General features: G+C 36.2%; 1 protein-coding gene across 2 annotated transcripts in view; it reads right to left on the bottom strand.

Annotated features, from left to right (window-relative positions):
* The window catches only part of LOC122400377 (E3 ubiquitin-protein ligase MIB1), a 704083-nt gene that overhangs the window by 519428 nt on the left and 162900 nt on the right, over positions 1-21755 (bottom strand). The window lies entirely within an intron of this gene.

Raw genomic sequence — 21755 nt, forward strand, 5'->3', positions numbered from 1 at the left:
AGGCACGACACACATTGTTTTTCCATTCGCTTTCGTCACTCTCATCCTTCCATACAAGTAACGTTCACTTTCGTATTTTCTCAACACATATACTCTATGACAACCATATTACCACAAATGTAATATGTCTACAGGCGGAAATTTTAACGTTAATAACTTTTTAACGAAGCCTCAATCAACAAATTAGTATTCTTGATTTTCGTCCTATTTTGGCCTCTAAAATCTCCTATTAAAATTTTTCTCAGTGGTGGCCAAACACCCTGTATACCTTAATAGTTACATTTTTATATGACCTTTTCATTCTAAAGCAACTTGTTACTAATACATTTAAAATGATTAAGATTTTGTAACACGAAAATTTACTGGTCAATGAAGCGATGAAAAAGTTTATTTTGAAAGTGGCGTAAGTCCAATCATAGCCATCAAAAACGTATTATTTCTTAAATAATGTTAATTATGTTAATTGGGGTGATAAATTTGACACCCTTAGAAACCTAAAAACATTATTCTACTATGTCATCTGTTACCCATATTGCTAAATTTAATCGAATGTAAACTCTTCAATATCTCGATTCTAACATAAATGGACTTACGCCACTTTCAAAATAAACGGCTCATGTACGATACGCACGGTTAACTTTGTTACAAATCGTGTACCCCGTGTCGTTCTTAAAACGCTCGATTCTGGTCGAAACGTCGGACTGTTTATCCCCCTGCTGTTTTCATTCGGAACTCTTTCAGTCGGCCGAATCAATATCGAAGATTCAGGCTGCGATTCCGTTTGCGGAAGCGGAGGGGGCCAGAAGATAATAGGATTGCAGGCACACTTCCGTGAGCTTAGCATCCTTCGACCCCGAAGAATTTCCTCTCGAATCCAGCTTGATCGTCTTAATACAAATGCGCGAGTTGGCGCGGGAGAGATCGGGACGTACAGAAAAGGTGCATCGGAGGATAAACGCGCCTGAGCCCGAGGAAATTGCATTCCCCGCATCAATCTCTGTCGTGGCTGCTCGCCGCCCAGCTTCTCAGGCCGGGGGAGCCCTTGGAATTTTTCAATATACCTATGCCGCTCCTGAGCCACTCTCGTATTGTTTCACATAATTACGAACAAGCGAGAAGAACCATTGGAATCGCTGGGAAACTTTGTTTTTTCGATCGACTGGGGGCCAATTCACCCTCGTATACGACAGACTCCCTGGAAGACCATGAACGATACTAATTTGATTTTTATGAGAGGATAGAACCGAGTGAGTGGGTGAAAAATGCTCTAAAATCGAAAGAAGATAATTTCAACCCTCTACTATGGGCGTTAATTTTCAGTTTATTTGTGGGGGGAACATTATCAAAAAAATCAGAGGTATTCTAGACGCAAAGATACACGCTAGAGAATTTTTTCAAATTTTTTGATTGCAAATCTGATTTTTAAAAAATTCAAGATAATTTCTGCCACCTTTCAACCCTCTACTGTGGGGGTAAAGCGTGCGATTCTCAGTTTATTTATGCATGGAAAAGTATCCAAAAAATCAGAGGTATTCTAGACGCGAAGATACACGCTAGAGAATTTTTTCAAATTTTTTGATTGCAAATCTGATTTTTTAAAAATTCAAGACTGTAAATATTGATTTCTTTATCGAAACCATGGAGGGACTTATATTTTTTTAGGAAATATTTTCTTATGATTGTTGGTTCAAAATTTTGTCCGACTTTTCGAAAAGCTGCAACATTGTTAAAAAGAATAAAAATTGACAATTTTTACTCTTTTCTAAACGAATATTTTCCACAGCTTGTAAACATTGTCAATGTTATGAGATATCTTCCAAACTTGACATAGCAATACCAATATTTAAAAATCTTGAATATAGCTGACTTCCTTAAATCCTTAAATTATAAAAGCGATGTCTTTATCGAAACCATGGAGGGTGAGGGGGCTGGTGGTTCAAATAACGATCCGACTATCTACCCCACAATTATTAAATGTTTATTCGCGGGTGTGGGTGTGTAGCCACACGTAGGTTAGTATTACACGTCTTTAACAGACTGACTATGTAACACGACGACGTCTTTACCAGACTGAGATTACGACAACGACTCCGTCTTTACCAGACTGGCTATAACAATGTCTTTCACAGACTGAGCGTCTTTCTTAAAACTCCCTTCAATATATACATGACCTTACCCTAATAGCAAAGGGAGAGAAAAAGAGACAGGTCAGAAAGACGGAAAAATGAAACTGGAAAATACTTAGTGTAGGGTAAGTTTAGTTACACCGGAAGAGAGTCATCAAAATCAAGAGGCTCGGGCCCGGATCGGGGTGGTCCGAGGCCCAGGCGCAACCTTGAAGGAAAACAGGCGCCTCGCACAGCTCTGGTCACCAAAGTGTTTAACAGGACGACCAGGCTCGCACGAGACCCTGGGAAAATGGAAAAATAGAAAGCTTAAAACTATCCTTACATTCCATTCCATTCATACCATGGCAAGGGCGTAGTGGCAATACAATGGCCGCAACAGAGGGACCACTTCTATATTTTTTTAGGAAATATTTTCGTATGATTATTGGTTTAAAATTGTGTCAGACTATTCGAAGAGCTGCAACATTGTTAAAAAAAAAATAAAAATTTACATTCTTTGCTCTTTTCTAAACGAATATTTTTCACAGGTTATAAATATTGTCAACGTTATGTTTGACATAGCAATAAAAATATTTAAAAATGTTGAATAGCTGCCTTAATACATAATGTATGGTGGGATCGAAGAAAAATAATCCATTATGAGTTGCTAAAGCGGAATGAGACAGTTACAGCAGCCTTCTACACTGAACAATTGAACAGGGTCCAAGAAAAATTACAATAGAAACAACCAGTATTTATCAATTCTAAGGACAACACGCTTTTGCATGACAACGCTAGACTACATACGGCAAGAGTCGCCCAGGAAAAAATTTTGGAACTAGGATAGACCGTGTTACCTTATCCTCTTTATTCACCGGACCTAGCCCCCCACAGATTACCATTTATTTCGATCCCTACAAAATTCTTTAAAAATTCAATAGTGACAACCACTTACAGGAATTCATTCAGACGTTTTTCTTATCAAAACAAGCTGATTTTGTTCATCAAGAATTGATAAACTACCAAATAAATGGGAAATGGTTGTATTTAACCTCTTAGGCACGGCTGAATTTTGCGCGGGCCTGTTTTTCTGTACGAAAGAGTTCAATGCGAATTACGCGTAAACGTTGAAATGAAGTTTTTTGATGATTGTATATTCTGTCTGTATATTGTTAACACTGTTATAAAACGTTGTAAAGACAAAAAGAGTGAAACAAAACATATGAAAACGATCATTTAATTCAACCGGTGAGCAAGTGAGCCACTATAGTGGCGCGTCGTTCAGAAAGGTGACATCCGCGTAAGCCAGCATAGTGGCGCATCATGCCTAAGAGGTTAATAATGGAGAATACGTTTTAGACTAAGGTGTTGTGTAACTCTTTCAATAAAGAAATAAAGTTAGTGTGAAAAAACAAAAGCAATATAATCGTTGCGCTACACTATGTGCAGCTAGGGGACATTTTGTCAGGGTAGCAAGAGTCAGGAAACGATGGCGCCGGACAGTGATGCGTTAAGAAACACGGAACGGAGGCAAAATTCCGCGTCGGAGTAATAATCATCGACGAAGTTGCGAGGGAAACACAGCTGGGCACGAAGAACGCGGTCGATTGCACGATAATACGAGCGTCCCGTTGTCGTAAAGAAACCCGGAACCCGGCAGGGGCGCGGCTAGGATATCCCGGTAAGCGACAAACAAAAAAGAACGTGCGCAAATTCGATTCCTTGGATCGCGAAGCTCGAAACACGCTAACTTAGCAGCAAACTCCGGCTCAATCAGACCCTTGTTAACTCCGGCTGCTGTTACTGCGGATATTGAAGTATTGATTTCGTTCCTCTCCCTGGAAAGTTTATACCAGCATTACGGATTTCATGCCTCCTCCTCTTTCTCTTTCTCTTTCTATTCGCCCTCCACCCCCCCCCCCCATCGAAACCCCTCCCCCCACCGCCCTCTTTCGCGTTTCCCTTCCTTGCGAGCACCGCAGACCGACCCTCTGCAGTAGATATTTGCATTTCAATCGGTTGATTAAAAATCTATAATTATGCCACCCCCGTCGGTAAGAATGAAGAAAAAAAACTTTTCGACGCGTCTATCCCCGCCTTGGTCCCGATCAGCTATTTTTCGAGACTCTTCACCGCGCCACAACCACCCCCGTTCGAAATCACTTCTCTTGGATGTATTCTTTATAATTTCTTTTTTTTGTATTCGATACGTTTATTCGCGATGTTAGAAAATAAATGAAATGGAAGTATGAAAAATGTTATGTTGTACAAATTTAATATGGTTTTACAACCCAATCAGCTAGCAAGGGGAGAATCCCAAGTATACCTCTTCGATTTTAATGATTTTTTCACGTTGATTTTTCGTTCAGGATTTGTGCACAAAGTAACGAGCAAACATTCGAGAACCAGGAATGAATTAATTATATATTAATTCCTACGGGGGAAAATAGTTGCGGTTTACGAACGAATTAGGCACGTGAACCGAGGTTTGACTGTATAATTAATCAAAGGTATATAGCGATGTGCTGAATATATATGAGCATAGGTGTTTATAGAAGCCGCGACGACGCAGTGACATGTTACATGGCTTGTAAATCGGAAGTTCAACGATACTTAACCGAGATTAGATCGCTGAACTTCCGATTTACAAGCCACGAAACGTGTATCTTCGTCGTCACGGTTTCTGCGGCCACCCATGCACATCAATAGGTTTATAATTATAATTAATTATCCTTAAAAATATGTTACATGTTAATATCTATCATGTTACAAAAAATCGTTAAAATCGAAGTGGCACAGTTAGGGGTTACCACTTGTCAAATATAATTATTAATAAAATATAGTAGCAGAAATAAATTCTCTAACTTTTTACCCTGACACTATGGTCTATTATACTGATCGATACCATTCAAAAGTTCATTAAAAATATGTGTTCTATCACGATAAAAAAAAATCGTTAAAATCGAAGTGGTACAGTTAGGGTCCAAAGCTTGCCAAACATAATTATTAATAAAATATAGTAGCAGGAATAAATTCTCTAACCTTTTACCCTAATACTATGGTCTATTATACTGATCGATACCATTAAAAAGTTCATTCAAAATATGTGTTTTATCACGCTAGAAAACATCGTTAAAATCGAAATGGTACATAGTTAGGGTCCATCACTTGTCAAATATAATTATTAATAAAATACAATAGCAGGAATAAATTCTCTAATTTTTTACCCTCATATCATCGTCTATTAAACTGATCGATATCAATAAAAAGTTCATTAAAAACCTATTCTACCACGCTACAAAAAAATCGTTAAAATCGAAGCGATACAATTAGAATCCTCCACTCGTTAAATATAATTAACACCAAGAATGAATTCTCCAATTGTTTGCTCTAATACCACGGTCTGTTGTATCATTAAAAAGTCACTTACATTCGATAAAATAAACGAGCATCATTTTTGATTGCTCGTCGGACATTTTCCAATTAGCTTCCATCGTTCGCGTGTTCGCCGAGCGGCAAAATCGTCGAAAACGAAAAAAGCGGACGGAAAAGTTTAGGAGCGCGGCTGACGGCCGCGGTAATATACGGAAACGAGACAAATACTAAAAATTGCAGTTTGGTAAAAAGCTCTAAGTGGAAAGTTTGCGAGCGGCAAGCGTCTTCGTCGACGCCACTGAGTGCCTGTCCCGACGACGTCCAACGCCGCGAGAACACCACCCTCTGGGGTCCCTCCCTCTTATTTCGCCAGGGACCGCCAGAGACCAGGATAAATATAAACAACTCAACTTCTGAGACCGTCTGCGCCGCGCTACTCCATGATATAATTTAATATACACCCGCGAACTTCCGCGTTTAGCCACCGACGCCAGAGATTTGTATTTAGGTTAGTATACGAGGGAACTTTCCCGCGGACGACTTCAACAAACTCCATTCGCCTTTCCGCCATCTTATTCCTATTGTTTAGAGCGCGAAATGGGTGACGTTGGCCGACCTCGCGTACTTCGTCTTCGTCGCAAGCTGACGCGACCGCTGAGATCTGCGAACTTCACGCTCCGATATCTTTTAAATATTATTATTATATATTTATTCGAAGGAAAACCCTTCTGGTACAAAAAAAAATTAATACAAGGAAATACAAAATAAAAAATATGATGGTAAAACAATTATTTTACTCTGGAAGGGTAGTTTCAGACTTCTTAAGGATTCTTCGATTACATCTGTTTTTGTTTGTAATAAAATACCAGAACGATTGCTGGACATGAAACATGGACTTTCATTAACCCTCAAGCACACAAGTGGGCCTGTGAGACCCGAGAAAACAAGGGTGAGAATACAAAGTTCAATAAGTATAATTTAAATTAATTATTTGTGATGTATAAGCTTGTGTGTAACGTAAAAAATGAAAAAAGTGTTCGTAGCAGTGTTGTTTTGAGAACAATGATTTGCAAGGTAAGTAAGAATAAATAAAATAAATTAAACAAAATTAAGAGAAATAGAAAATTTTCCACAAATTACTTCCTTTTATGATGGAAGTTTGACACACACCCGTAGCGTGCGCCTGTGGGTATGCGCAGAGGAACATGCGCGAGAGAGAACGCGCGCATGAGCGTTGTGTTGCTTTGCCATCACGTTTTTGTCGTGTCGTCGTTGTGTGTTGTCGCGTGTACCATGTATCAATTCTGTATCGTTAATCATTATTAAACATTTATATATATATATGTTCCAACAATCCAACATTTTATAAATCTACGTTTATATTATGTGTATATGTTTGTGTCGAGCAGAATGGAAAGATACCACAAGCCAATGTGATATCTATGGGAATATGAATTATTTTTTAGAACTTCATATATTACACTTTTCCATTCTTTTAAATCTAGTTTTCATGCAAAAGCCTCTAACATTTTAAGACATTTACAACTTTCTCAGGTTTCCGTGGCCGCCATTTTTATTTCTCAGTTTTAATTATTTTTTACAAATTTTGTTCATACTTAGAAGCTATTGTATTAAACGCCTCAAACGATTACTTGCACTTTTTCTTATTAAAAATATAATTTTTACATGCCAAAACGGTCATGACGTAAACGTAAAAATTCATCTACTTTCATTCTACAAAGTAATTATAGTTTTTGCAACGAGTCCTTTCAGCATATTTGTTTTCATAAAATACAACTCATGACCTTTTCTCTTTCATATGGTAAAACTCTTTTATCTTTTATCAATAAGATATGATTTTTTAAAGAAAATGCTGCAAAAATGTTTCATTTTATCATTCACTTTTTCATAAATATTTTCACTGTACAAACTCATCTGACAATTTAACCTGCACAGTATTATTCTTAAATTTTTGGTGAATCGATTAAAAAAAAAAGACACTTGAATCCATGCAAGTACAGTCTGAGATATAAGCAATTGAAGATGTGGGCCTCACAGACCCAGTTGTGTCTCTATGTAAGTATTTGAGCATGTTTTGCTTAAGAATTAATTTACCTGCAAACATAATAATTTTGCTTCATATTCTTTAATTGAAGATTTGTATTACTAAACGAATCATCATGAATATGCAAAGGCATATTATCGTCGAATCTTGTTATTGGCTATCGGGTAGTTTATTCGATAACTTATTTTCGTTCGCTATAAGATTCGCTGGGAAACATCGCTGTCGAGACCGTTCAGGCCAAACTTGGAGCAAGGGCCAAATTTTTATTCAGTAGGCACAGGTGCACTTTTATTGCCGGCGAAAGTATTATGCCGTTCAAACTGTTGTGGAGTTTCGAAGCAAACTTTCGCGAACTGTCGAGCCAACGTGTAATCTTTGCCCATCCAGTTTCCCCCGTGCTTTTCGATCGAGGAAGTAAGGATTCGCGGATTAAAGGCAAAAACTTCCTGATCCTTCGAACATCGCGCGAAGATTCTCAGCATAAACGAGGAGGGTAGCGATCGCCGTATATGGAAGCATTGTAGAAACAACGACCACGTGTCCTCGATGTTGCATCGAGCATTTGCATTACACGGAATTAGGAAAAATTGAAAACGATCCATAAAACCATTTTAACAGTTAAGACCAATATATATATCTTGTCAACATAAAGTATGATAAAAAAAAAACAAAGTTGACCTTCAAATAGCCTGTAGACTAGTTATAAGACGTTAGGCGGCGCCCTTGTTGTCTCGGCTTGCTCGCTGTAAGCGCCGCGTGTGTTAAACATGTGAAAATACTTTGTTCTCATTAATATTAATAATTACTGACATACATATATTCCTACTATGTGTTCATACTAAATATATTATCACTTATTACTCCTAATCAGCTTGGTTTTCCTCACTACGCCAACATAACCTTGAAAGCAATAAATCGGATTTTATTTCCCCCCACGAAACAGAGGAACTTTTGCATTGTTTTCGAAATATTTCGACAATATTTAAAGCATCTTTTCTTTCAATTTTTGTTATTTTATAATCTACTGTAATTCTTTAGAAATAGAAAGTGTCCCAGTCTTAGTTTCAAAGTTTTGCAACTAGTTACTTGTCTAATTCCCTTAAGGGGCCTTTCTATCTTGTGGGATTAAAAAAATCGATATTTTTTTTTTTGCATTTTCCTTTAGTATGTAGTCTCGAAAATATGTCTACCAAATATTAAATTGAAATTCGGAAACCTAACGAAGTTATAGCCTGCTGAAATGTACCGCGCGTAGGTATAACAACTAGACGTGAAACTTTAAAGTTGTTTTTCTCGAAACTACATCTTTCGGCACTGCGTGCGTGATAACTAAAAAACTATTCAAGATATCAACATCAAATTTATACAGTATCTTCAGAACTGGTCTCCCTATAGCATGAACTAGGATAATTGCGATATATGCAATACTTTTTCTTTTATTAACAAAAAAGCAACCAAATATATGAAAATATTCAGTATTTTTTCGTAAAATAGCTGCCATTTTGCCATTTTTTGTTTTTTTGAAAAGATCCTAGTTCATGCTATAACCACACTCATCTATATTAAGAATATCGTTGGTTTTAGTATTTCGAATATCTTGTTCGCAAGATATCACGTACGCAGTCGGGTGCCGTTCGTAAAAACTGTTGTTTGATGATCAACAAAAACAGCGTAATCAATAGATATTATGCGTTGCAAAAATTCGTAAATATAGCTAAATATATAATAAATGTATCTACAAAATCCAGAATTAATCACTCTTTAATAACCCGCAAAAAAAAATCACAAAGAAACACGTATTTTTCATGCTTACAAGGTAGAATGGCCCCTTAATGCCAGTAGGTACATTTTCTAATTTAAATAACAAATTTGTTATACTATATTTGCAACATATTTTCATTACACAAACATGAAACACATTATGTCACAATCACCTATTCTAGCAATTCACATTATTTAAAGCACCCTTTCTTTTAATTTTTTTATATTTCATGTTACTTTATAATTTTCTGTAATTTTGCAATAAATTGGATTTTATCTCCTCTCTTGAAACAGTGAAACTTTTGCATCGTTTTCGAAATATTTCGAGCAACGTAATCGCACAGTGGGAGGGGACGGTGAGGATTTATTTTACCAAAAGTACAGAGTATAACGACGCAAGTGTATGCATAAAATTACCTTAATTTCGCATTATCGCGCGGGAAACAGACCGTGCACGAATGTGTTTCGCGACTATTGTTGTATTTGCTTCGACGAATGCGAGAGCGCGGCTAGAAAAATGGTTCGCGATTAGCGAGGTTGGAAACACCGAGGCTCATCTCGCATTTTCAAGCAGAGCGCCACGGTTCTCCAACGGACAATAGCCCCAGGTGAGACAAACTGTCCAGGTCGGGATAAATTTAATCGCGATAAGATCTGTCGGTTTTTTCTTTTTACTCGTGGAAAGATATACAGGAATTTTAACGAGGCGAGCCACCCGAGAAATACTTTCGCGTAAATTTGTCGCCCGGCCAGTGATCTCTCGTTCTCTCTCGCTCACGATTATCCCTGGCTCTCTATCTCCGACTCTTTCCTCTCGCAACGCGTCCTTTTTTCGGCCAGCTGGCAAATGGAACCTGCAAATCTCCAGGCGTTCGCGACACGTGCGAGCGACAGTGAATTGTATCTGCATCGTTCATGTATATGTATTTGCATAATAGACGAGCTTACTGCTCGAAGCTATACGTAACTGCGACACGTGTACAGAACGTAAAAAAAAAAAGAAAAAGTCGTTTGAGGAATGTGCCACTTTTATTTGGTTCTTTTTTTTTTTTGCACGACAAAGGCCGATGATCTCGTTCGAACGATTTTATCGTTTGGGAATTTCGAAAATCGATACGCAATCATTCACGAAACGTAAGGGGAGGATTCTCATGCGTCAAAATTTAAAATTTCCTTTTTATTTTTCTCGTAAACAATTAATAGTTATTGTACTAGACTTTTAGGGGCACGAAGAGAGACTTTAAACTATACGAAAATATTTGAAAAAATTTGTTTCTTCAAAATGTTATAGTTCTTTAAATTTTTAAAGTACACTATAGGCAATGGAAATGTTTATTTATTCTCTTATAGAGAAATACAATAAATTTTCAAAAATTCCAGTCGAGTATTTTATAATTTTTATTATTGTAGAAATTATTAGTGGGTCATTTTGATTTGTTGTGTGGTTCTAATGTTAACCATGAACAGCACAAATGCAGTGGAAGTTTTTATTTATTCTCTCACAGAGAACCACAATAAATTTTCAAAAATTCCAGTCGAATATTTTATAATTTTTATTATTATAGAAATTACTAATGGGTCATTTTGATTTGTTGTGTGGTTCTAATGTTAATCATGAACAGCACAAATGCAGTGGATGTTTTTATTTATTCTCTCACAGAGAACCACAATAAATTTTCAAAAATTCCAGTCGAATATTTTATAATTTTTATTATTATAGAAATTACTACTGGGTCATTTTGACTGCTACGCGGTATAGCGTAGGATTAGAAGACGTAACTATTGTTTAATAAAAGATAATAAAAAATGAACTAAAAAAATATTTTCGTATAAGGGTCTCTCTTCGTGCCCCTAAAAGTCTAGTACAATAGAACTTTTAATTCTTTGCGAAAAAAATACAAAATAAAATTTCAAATTTGTTGTTGCACGATAATTCCTCCTCAACCCCTTGACGTACGATTCAATTTCAAATAATTTGTGAAACATATGCTATACATATGTTTGAATGGCCACGAAGAAGAATGGATTTGTTTTATGAATACCTTCTGAATGTAAAAATATGTTGATTTTAATTAATAAGACTTGATAACGAGTGAGTAGACTCATGTCACTTGTAACGAGTCAGAGTCGTCATTGCACGACAAGAGGTTAAATATTTAAAATCATGAAATTTTATATAAAAAGAAAAACCAAGTGAGATACGTTATATCCTTTGCGTTGAATTTATTAATCATTAATGTACCGTTTAATAAACGCACAGCATTGCGTACTTCGCCAATATATTGTATCGCGTTTCCACTATCTATATCGAATATCTGAAATACACGTAGCGTCGCACTGATTTTTTCCCCGCTAAACAAATGACGTTGCATTTCGCGCTTTTAATTTCCACGGTACAGATTGGAACCAAAGATACCGTGCGAACCAAGATCCGAGCGCGATTTAAAACCGCATTTCGACGCCGCTCGCATTTATTTCCGCGCTTTCCCCGCCGGAATCTGCTCTTTGGATCGTAACAAATTTAATACGCCAGAATTGTCACGAATGCTTCATCGCGTAATCGCGATAAAATCCAACGCGAATCCATGAAAAACCAAAAAGTCTCTAACGGCAGAAATTAATAGCTTGCGTAACTATTTTAATAATTCAATGACTCGAACGCAAAACCCCCAGTGTTCTGGATCCACGAACATTTACATTTTAACGTGTCTGTGTCCGAAACTCTATGTTACAGATTTATAATTGTGGATGTTTATTGTCAACAAAATATGTCAAAATATGTAAGTAACATATGTCAAATAATATGCCAAAATATACAGGAATATGCAAAATATGTTCAAATAATTTTATTATTTAAACATAATAAGAATCAGTTATAATTTAAATTACAATATGTTACGAGTATTTTTTCAATATTTTCAAGGGTTAATTGATGACGTTTATCGCTTAAAGTCAATTTATAGGCTGAGAACGAACGTTCAACACCACAGGATGTGATTGGGGCATAGTGTTCGGTCACCCCTGGGAACAATTTTGATAGGAAATTCTAGAGGCCAAAATAAGACGGAAATCAAGAATACTAATTTGTTGATGGAGGCTTCGTTAAGAAGTTATTAAAGATTAAATTTCCGTTTGTATTGAATTTTTTTTCTCAAAAATGCGCAGAATTTTGGGGGTATGTCTATTTACCAAAAACAATTCTAATTGACCCCCGCAACCGAAAATAATTTTTCCAGAATGATTTAGGCTCTCTACCCCTGTCGATTTTTCTTAAAAATTCGTTCTTCATTTTTAATAAATTTCTTTGATGCTGTACGGAAAAGTTGTCTAATACTTTTTTGTAGGTACCCATGAGTACTACATCAGAAAAAAGTTTCATTGAAATATATTCGCTATTGTAAGAGTTATGGCCATTTGAAAATTGGACCATTTTTATGGGGTTTTTCTCACTTTACGGGGTTAAGGAACAACTTTTCTGATATTTTTAGAATTTCTACATATTCTTCACAAAAATACGCGTAGTTTGCATTTTGAAACTTTAAAATCCTCCGATCCGTTCAGAAGTTATGATGTTTTAAACATACACATGAAATTTTAGTTTTAGTGAAACAGGTTAATGTTTGGTCAGACATTGTATTTTCGGTAAGGAATTATTTTTCTTGAAATTGGTTAAGATTTTGGGGGTATGCCTATTCACCAAAAGTGATTGTAATTGAACCCCGCAAATAAAAATAATTTTTTTAGAACGATTTGAAAAAATTTCTTTTCGCCGAAAAATTTCAGGGAAACATGTCAATGTCTGGTCAGACATTACATTTTCGGTAAGGAATTTTTTTCTCGAAACTGGGTAGGATTTCGGGGGTATGTCTATTCACCAAAAATGATTGGAATTGATCCTTGAAACCAAAAATAATTTTTTTAGAACAATTTGAAAATTTTCAATTTTGTCGAAAAATTTCGCACCTACTCGAATGTTTTACTCGAAAGAGGTTAAGATTTCGGGGGTATGTCTATTAAAAATGATTGTAATTAACCCCCTCAGCCAAAAATAATTTTTTCAGAATGATTTGGAATTTTTTAATTTAATTTTTTAATAACCTTTTAACGAAGCCTCAGTCAAGAAATTTTTGATTTTTGTCTTATTTGGGCCTCTAGAATCTTCCATTAAAATTTTTCACACCCTGTATATGACATATGCAGTATATTTCGACATATGTTTTTATAAAAGATATGTAAAACAATACCATAAGCAAAATATGCAAAATAAAAAATATATCTTTAAGGACCTCTAGTGATGAAACAAACTTCTATTTAGGTTTCACTCTTTTATCTATTTCCTAGGAATATATGCATTCGCATAAACATCCACAGTCTTCTAATTACTGTACCTAAAATTGTGGATCATAAGTAATTTAATAATTTTTGAAATAATTAAAAATCGCAAATTCTCGCTCACGATTTCTCGAACATTATTAACTTTTAAATCCCGATGATATATCGTTTAATCGTCTTTCGATCGTTCCGGCCCGGAGGCGAAATTAAGAAAGAAAACGCCGAGAGGAAAACGAGAGAGAGGAATCTTTAAATTAATGATCCTACGTGCTTAAACGACGGCAGAGAAAGATGACGGCGCACCTTTCCTCCGAGGAGCCTCTTCTCGCTCGTTACACTCTTTAGCCTGGTCGCGACGACAGGACCGAGCTTCCCAGGGTGCAAAGTGACGAAACTGGCGCGAAAGAAGCGGAGTCCAACGCGGAGAAGAAAGGGGGAGAGAAAAAAAAAAAGAATCGCGAACGCCTCGGTTTGCTTTTTCCCCTCGACAGCCGCGTTCCGAGAACGAAAAAAGTTTATTCGAACGAGTTATCTCGTCCAGATAAGACGATGAAACAAAAGCAGGGGGTGGAAACGGACCGAACGCATACAATTACGACAGGTTGGGGGAGGGGGGCGGTTAGAGGGTGTGAGAAACACGAAAATGGTCCGAGCAGGGCTCTGTCCTTATCGCCGTCCCTTCTCCGAGTATCGCCGGGCGGCCATATATTAAAGCAGCGCTTCTCAACCCCTTTTTGGACTTGTTCACCCCTCCTGACGAGGACAGTTTCGAATCTGAATTTTATTTGATTTCAATGAAACTTCTGAGAACGATATGTGGCGCTGCTGTGCTGCGGTGTAGAACTCGTGAGAATCTCATAGGAGGCATGAAAAGAAAAGGAAGGGGCGCGTTTCGTCTGGACCTGCTAATGGACACGACAGTAATTCTTTCTAGCAGGCCCTGCTTTAGACGACTGGGATATTGGGAAGTCGTTCGAGGAATGTATATGTTGGAGAAACCGTTTCATTGGTCATTTCTCTAGGACGACTTGTATTAGGTTCTCTCGGGCGACCAAGCCTTTGTCTCGTTATTCTATGCATTTCTTTTTTTCCTTAAATCTTTGAACTAAATAAACTAATAATTGTTAACTATCACACAAACACTTTAACAACACGAAAGAATGTACAACGTTAACCGATGAGTCCTTTGCAGGAATTCTGTTACTAATTTTCCCGCACGTCCTTTCTGTCTGGAAACCCTTTTAATTCTATTCTTTTCTTTTTCGAATACTTCTTTTCTTAAACGTTGCGTTAACCAGACAACCAACTCGACTACCTTCAAAGGCCACATCCAAACGCCAACGCCAACCAGACGCACGTTTGCGTTACTGATGACATTCTTCGCATCGAATGAATTTAAATATCGATTAGAACCAACATAACTTTATTAACACAACGTGAAGTAACATTCAATTTGGGAACAAAAACTTTTTAATCGATTTCGACATATATGTAGCAACCGACGGTCGGTCGAGCGCTTGTAAGAGCGCGACCCCTCTGGTGGCGAGCATGGGAGGCGACACCACAAATATTTATTTCTTTACATATTCTTTACGACGAATATTTGAAATAACTTTTGTTAGTGTTTTATTTTCCTTACTTTTCATAAATTGGATTTAGATTAGGGAAACTTACGTTCATCGCTAAATATTCTATAATTTCAAAAATCTTAAATATAACTAAGTATGTATTTTTTAACAAACTCGATTTGATTTTACTTGGTCTGTTGAGGAATCCATGGTTTTATTCTGGCAATTTTAATATACTAACAAAACTTCTGGTTTCTAATTGACCATCAAATACTCTCTGTACTATTGTTCTAATCAACAATTTCCATACAAGATTTTTAAAATTTTTCTCTGACATCCTTTCCATTTTTACTGTGAGTACTCATTACTAAATAGTAATTCATAATAATCTTCGACACTATTTCTATTTTTAGATCTAATAATATACTTGTAAATCACACTTTGATCACTTTCATATTTTGCTATAATACCTTTTACATAAAGAAATAATACCCCATCGAAGTTTCACTCGTTCTTACCTAAATATGTACTACAATTCGTCAAAATCGTACTGGTAGCCCAAACACAATATAAAAAATAAACAATTTTACTATTTTCTTGCACCCATCCTATATCAATAACAACTGTTAAACGCGACAGTGCCAAAGATAAAAATTGAAATTTCGAGACAACCAGCACAAAGCTATTCCCAATGGCAATGGCCACCACTGCGTTGTGCAATACGCTTATATCTTCGCGAGATCTGGCAGGTCTCTATCAAGTCGACGATTTGAGAAACACTGTATTAGAGGACAGAAAGAAAGTTTAGTCACTCGAGGAAGCGGAAAATCGTCATGGAGAAGTGTCCTCTCTCTCGCGAATGCCAACTTTAAATTGTGGCAGTTCCTTTTATCGCCCCTCGTAACCGTTAAAGAACCGTCTCGGCTTCGCGCGACAGTGATCCCCTTTTTCTTTCGTCTCTTTTTATTTACCTCGGCCGCGACGACAGTCCGCGAATAAGACTCGGTCAGGGTACCGACGCAGAATCCGTAAATCGTCGTGGATGGCACTTCGCTGGGAATTCGTCGCTTGTTCCACTCCCGGACGAGCCCCGCGCTACCGAATCACGCACGACTCTCGTTTTATGAACCCATAGAGAGGCAAATGTGGGGAACGAGAAAGGAAAATAGTAAAGAAACAAAAGAAATACGGGGCGTGTGCTCGCGCAGAGGACACCGATCGCTTCAAAGTTTACGCGCTCCTGAGACTTCCAACGTTTTGACGTAGAGCTTTTATCGGTGCTTTGTCGTTCCGTTTTCTCCATGTCCCTTTAAAGCATTTGCATATTCGTAAGCTCAACTCTCGCTGGTGGCCGTTGGAACACTGAAAATCAATTAAACAAATTCTTATCCGCGAAAAGAAACTTCGTAGTTCGATGATCGAAATGATGAAGATTCGCAAGTTTCCTGTATAATTAGAGGGTAAGGGAAAATCTGCGTAATCAGATTCGTTGATACGGGTATTAAGATTCACAGCAGAGAATACTTGGTAGTTGTGGAGATTGCGTTCCTCGAACTCCTGCTAGTGGTCAGACTCGACGAATTATTAACCCGGAGCCGCAGTAGTACGGATATGCGATATCCCAGATCTCGCCGAGCGTTGCAGCGCGTATTAAACTTTGGACGCATTTATTAACCGCAATGAGCTGTTTGTCTAATTCCGTTAATGTAAACATGCACGTTTTCTAATTTAAGAAGACATTTTGGACAACATATTTTCATCATACAAACATGAAACTAATTTAAAGACATCGTAGTGTGTCATAATCACTTTTATCTTCTCTAAGAGTTTACAATATTTAAAGCATTTTTTCTTTTAATTTTTGTTATTACATTTTTTGCTATTTTACAATCTACTGTAATTCTTTAGAATTAGAAAATGATCTAATCTTAGTTTCAAAGTTTTGCATCTAGTTACTTGTTTAATTCCTTTAATGTAAATAGATACATTTTCTAATTTAAATAAGAAATTTGTTATACTATATTTACAACATATTTTCATTACACAAACATGAAACACATTATGTCACAATCACCTATTCTAGCAATTCACATTATTTACAGCATCCATTCTTTTAATTTTTTTATACTTCATGTTTACAATTTGCTGTAATGTTTTGAAATTAAAAAGTTTTTTCAACCTTCGTTTAAAAGTTCTACAAACAATTTACTTGTGTTTCAAAGAAGACAAATTAAATTTGCAACGTCATAACCGAGGTAAATAACGCAATCATACAGTGTAAATACTGAAAGAAATGGTAAAATTAGACGAACTGGAATTTGTCCGTAATTAAGTGCTGCGTGTAATTCGCAAGGAAATGTATAAATAACATTTATTACAGATTTATTAAATATATATATACCGCCACGAGGGAACTGGCAACACATTGCCCATGGCTATGTTTACAATTCATTACAATACACACAATTAATTTTGTTATATTTCATGTTATTTTATAATCTACTGTGATTACTTTATAATTTGGAGTAATTTTTTGGAATTAAAAAGTGTTTCAACGTTCGTTTAAAAGTTCTACAAACAACGTACTTGTGTTTCAGAGAAGACAAATTAAATTTGCAACGTCATAACCGAGATAAATAACAATCATACAGTGTAAATACTGAAGGAAATGGTAAAATTAGACGAACTGGAATCTGTCCATAACTAAATGATGCAAAATAAGACGAAAATCATGGATACTAATTTGTTGATGGAGGCTTCGTTAAAAGGTTATTAACGTTTAAACTTCCGCCCCTACTGAATTTTTTTCTCAAAAGTGGGTAGGATTTCAAGGATATGTGTATTGACCAAAAATGATTGTAATTGACCGCTGCAACCGAAAATAATTTTTCCAGAACGATTTGAAATTTTTTAATTTTGTCGACTAATTTCACACCTTCTCGAATTTTTTTCTCAAAAGTGGGTAGGATTTCAAGGGTATGTCTAATGACCAAAAATGATTATAATTGGCTCCCGCAATCAAAATTAATTTTTCCAGAACGATTTGAAATTTTGTTTTTCGTTGAAAAATTGAAACACATACCCCCTGTCGATTTTTCTTAAAAATTTGTTTTTCATTTTTGATAAATTTGTTTTACGCTGTACAGAAAAGTTGTCTAATACTTTTTTGTAGGTACCCGTAAGTACTACATCAGAAAAAAATTTCATCGAAATATATTTGCTATTGTAAGCGTTATGGCCGTTTGAAAATTGGGTCAGTTTTAGGCGGTTTTTCTCACATTACGGTGTCAACGAACAACTTTTCCAATATTATTAGAATTTCTACATATTCTCCACTAAAATACGCGTTGTTTGCAATTCGAAAAACTAAAATCCTCCAATCCGTTCAGGAGTTATGATGTTTTAAACATACGCATCAAAGTGAAACATGTCAATGCATGGTCAGACATTATATTTTCGGTAAGGAATTTTTTTTTCGAAAATGAGTAAGATTTCAGGGGTATGTGTATTCACAAAAAATGATTGTAATCGAGCCCCGTAACCAAAAATAATTTTTCCAGAACAATTTGAAATTTTTTTTGTTCGCCGAAAAATTTTAACATACTCGAATTTTTTTCTCGAAATTCCGTAGGAATTCCAGGGTATGTCTATTTAACAAAAATGATTGTAATTGAACCCCGTAAATAAAAATAATTTTTTTAGAACGATTTGAAAAAATTTTTTTCCGCCGAAAAATTTCAGGGAAACATGTCAATGTCTGATCAGGCATTACATTTTCGGTAAGGAATTTTTTTTCTCGAAAGGGGGTAGGATTTCAGAGGTAGGTGTATTCACAAAAAATGATTGTAATCGAGCCCCGTAACCAAAAATAATTTTTTCAGAATAATTTGAAATTTTTTAGTTTAATTTTTTATTAACTTTTTAATGAAGCTTCAGTTAAGAAATTGATATTCTTGATTTTCGTCTTACTTTGGCCTCTAGAATCTCCCATTAAAATTTTTAGCAGGGGTGGCCGAACACCCTGTATATTGTCTTGAGGGAATTGGCGACACCGCCCACGGCTATATTTATTGGCAGTGACACGTAATTATGGGAAAATCCCAATTTGTCTAATTTTGACATACAGCCCTTTTGGTATTTTCAAACTGTAATTGCATTTCGACGAATCGCATCACGACCCCGAATGTAACATTTTATCCGATCGCGTTGACTTCGCGCATACTGAATGGGCTTTATGCGCGACTTCAACAAACACGTTCAAACCACAGGGACTTGTCAAAACGCCGCTCGTACGTACGAGCACGAACAAATTTGCACGATCCTTCAACGGTGTCAGTGCTGATAGAGCTGTGGCTTCGGAAGATTGCAATCAACTTTTCTGTGTACTCTGTTGCAAACGTTACTTGTTGATATCTACGTGATACCGTTTACTACTAGCTACGTTTATGTTATCACTCCCTAGCTCCAGTGATCCAACGTAGCAAAATCATTGCAGTTCAATTTCGACAGGAAACAACGATATTCCATTATTTGCAATATAAAATAATTGATATTGATCTTTCCTAAATTAGTAAAATTATTTGAAGTATAAAATAATATTAAAAACTCCTAGAAAGAATAAAATGCGTAAAAGATGAATTTAAATCGACGAGAAGGACAATTAAATTGTACCCCAGAATTAATTTTCATAAGTGGCCAATGATATTAAAATCGTGAAAATTTCTAGGAAATTCTTCGCTATCACACCTCAGAATTAATTTTCATAAGTGGTCACTGAAATTAAAATCATGAAAATTTCTAGGAAACTCTACGCCATCGCAGGTTTGAATAAAACAGTTTAAAGTGACGGTAAATTTACCCTCTAATTATTATACGCGATCGTTATTCGCGTAGTTATTTCTCGTACAAAGGGTTGCTTTAGGACCTCGTGAATACGTCAGTGCTTCTAACAAGTTTGTTACGCTCCGCGTTCACGATCATCCGTACCGAAATTTGCATCGAGCCGGGATTGGACGGCGACGTACAGAAACAACCGACAATCAGTCACGAGAGCACTAAAAGCCACTTCTTTCGCGTTCCTTTCGTACGCTTTCTCGTAGATTCCGGCGGAAGTTTCCGAGTCGGTTTAATGCCACACGGAATAACGCTGCGTCGAGGTTTACGAGGCCGACAGAAAAGTTCGGTGTATTAGCACGACGAAATGAGTTGCGCGAATGCCTCGGCCCCCGCATAAGATCGAGCGTTGTAAAACAGAAGGCGGGCTCGAGGATCGCTCGAGTGCTGTTCTGTTTACGCGTACAAGGTTCCGAAGTGGCGTTTCCTGACATAGAGCCCGCAATAAAACGATGACGGCAGCCCGCCGCCCCGCACGCGAAATAAAAATTGAGAACGAAAGAATTTCATTATTTTTCGGCTTTATCCGCGCCCGTGAAACAAATGGCCCGACGAGGAACTGAATCCCCATGTTTATAGAATCGCGGTATTGTAAATTCGAGTCCCGAAAGAACGCCCGTTTTATCAGCGTTCCATTAGTTAAATTGGACGCGTTGTTACGGCTACCTCCGCGTACACAATTTTTAATCAAATCAATAATCATGATTCATTCTTTTTAACTATTGGGTTAAGCTTATAACATGCAAGCTTGTTTATTTACGAATTTGTCAAATCATTTTATATGTTCGTGTCGAATTTTAAACTACGACTTAATAAAATGTTGTATTCAATATTGCTTTTAAGTACTGTTAGCATAGGATGATTTAGTACTGTTGATGTCTTCAAATGTTCTATCCACTGGGAATTTTAAACTACGACATAATAAAATATTTTTTTATTTTGTTTTGTAATGTTATTCAATATTGCTTTTAAGTACTGTTAGCATAGGATGATTTAGTACTGTTGATGTTTTCTATTGTTTTATCCACTGAGAATTTTGAACTACGACTTAATAAAATATTTTTTATTTTTTATTGTAATGTTGTTCGATATTGCTTTTTAGTACTGTTAGCATAGGATGATTTAGTACTGTTGATGTTTTCATATGTTTTATCCACTGAGAATCTTGAACTATGACTTAATAAAATATTTTTTATTTTTTATTGTAATGTTGTTCAATATTCCTTTTTAGTACTGTTAGCATAGGATGATTTAGTACTGTTGATGTCTTCAAATGTTTTATCCACTGAGAAGTATTGCTGTGTACAAAGTAATTCATAATCGAAATCAATAGCCATGATTCATTCTTTTCAACTATTGAGTTAAGCTTATAATATGAAAGCTTGTTTATTTACGAATTTATCAAATCATTCTATATGTCCATGTCGAATTTTGGACTACGACTTAATAAAATATCTTTTATTTTTTATTCTAATATTGTTCAATATTGCTTTTTAGTACGTTGATGTTCTCAAATATTTTATCCAGTAAGAAGTATTGCAATATTCAAGGTAAACGATAATCGGATGAGACAATGTCAAATTACTCTTTTTAATTTCGTCATGAAAAATAACGTTGTTCGTAGTTTGGATTTTGATAGATTTTCTAATTCAT

Source organism: Colletes gigas, unplaced genomic scaffold (assembly GCF_013123115.1).
Source record: "Colletes gigas isolate AHSC1104 unplaced genomic scaffold, ASM1312311v1 Colletes_gigas_Sc00017, whole genome shotgun sequence".
Taxonomy (NCBI): domain Eukaryota; kingdom Metazoa; phylum Arthropoda; class Insecta; order Hymenoptera; family Colletidae; genus Colletes; species Colletes gigas.